The sequence below is a fragment of the Arachis duranensis genome, chromosome 9 (genome assembly GCF_000817695.3).
Source record: "Arachis duranensis cultivar V14167 chromosome 9, aradu.V14167.gnm2.J7QH, whole genome shotgun sequence".
NCBI classification, from domain to species: domain Eukaryota; kingdom Viridiplantae; phylum Streptophyta; class Magnoliopsida; order Fabales; family Fabaceae; genus Arachis; species Arachis duranensis.
The window spans coordinates 43,147,683-43,149,098 of NC_029780.3; positions in this window are offsets into that span (position 1 = coordinate 43,147,683).

Below are 1,416 nucleotides of genomic sequence, written 5' to 3' on the forward strand. Positions count from 1 at the left end.
TACGTTCATAGGTGAGAATGATGATGAGTGTCACGGATCATCACATTCATCAATTTGAGGAACAAGTGATATCTTAGAACAAGAATAAGCTGAATTGAATAGAAGAACAATAGTAGTTGCATTAATACTCGAGGTACAGCAGAGCTCCACACCTTAATCTATGGTGTGTAGAAACTCTACCGTTGAAAATACATAAGAACAAGGTCTAGGCATGGCCGAATGGCCAGCCTCCCAAAGAGGGTTCAATCATAAAAACATGATCAAAAGATGATCCGAAGATTGAAAGATTCTCCCAAATACAATAGCAAAAGGTCCTATTTATAGAGAACTAGTAGCCTAGGGTTTACAGAAATGAGTAAATGACGTAAAAAATCCACTTCCGGGCCCACTTGGTGTGTGCTTGGTAAATGACGTAAAAATCCACTTTCGGGCCCACTTGGTGTGTGCTTGGGCTGAGCATTGAAGCTTCCATGTGTAGAGACTTTTCTTGGAGTTAAACGCCAGCTTTTGTGCCAGTTTGGGCGTTTAACTCCCACTTTTGTGCCAGTTCCGGCGTTTAACGCTGGAAATTCTGAAGCTGACTTGGAACGCCTGTTTGGGCCATCAAAACTCGGGTAAAGTATGAATAATTATATATTGCTGGAAAGCCCTGGATGTCTACTTTCCAACGTAACTGAGAGCGCGCCAATTGGGCTTCTGTAGCTCCAGAAAATCCACTTCGAGTGTAGAGAGGTTAGAATCCAACTGCATCTGCAGCCATTTTCAGCCTCTGAGTCAGATTTTTGCTCAGGTCCTTTAATTTTAGCCAGAAAATACCTGAAATCACAGGAAAATACACAAACTCATAGTAAAGTCCAGAAAAGTGAATTTTAAATAAAAACTAATAAAAATATAATAAAAATTAACTAAAACATACTAAAAGCATACTAAAAACAATGCCAAAAAGCGTATAAATTATCCGCTCATCACAACACCAAACTTAAATTGTTGCTTGTCCCCAAGCAATTGAAAATCAAATAGGATAAAAAGAAGAGAATATACAATGAATTCCATAAACATCTATAAGGATCAGTATTAATTAGATGAACAGACTTTTAGCTTTTGGCCTCTGAACAGTTTTGGCATCTCACTTTATCCTTTGAAGTTTAGAATGATTGGCTTCTATGGGAACTCATAATCTGGATAGTGTTATTGATTCTCCTAGTTAAGTATGATGATTCTTGAACACAACTACTTTATGAGTCTTGGCCGTGGCCCAAAGCACTCTATTTTCCAGTATTACCACCGGATACATCCATGCCACAGACACATAACTGGGTGAACCTTTTCAGATTATGACTCAGCTTTACTAGAGTCCCCAATTAGAGGTGTCCAGGGTTCTTAAGCACACTCTTTTTGCTTTGGATCACGACTTTA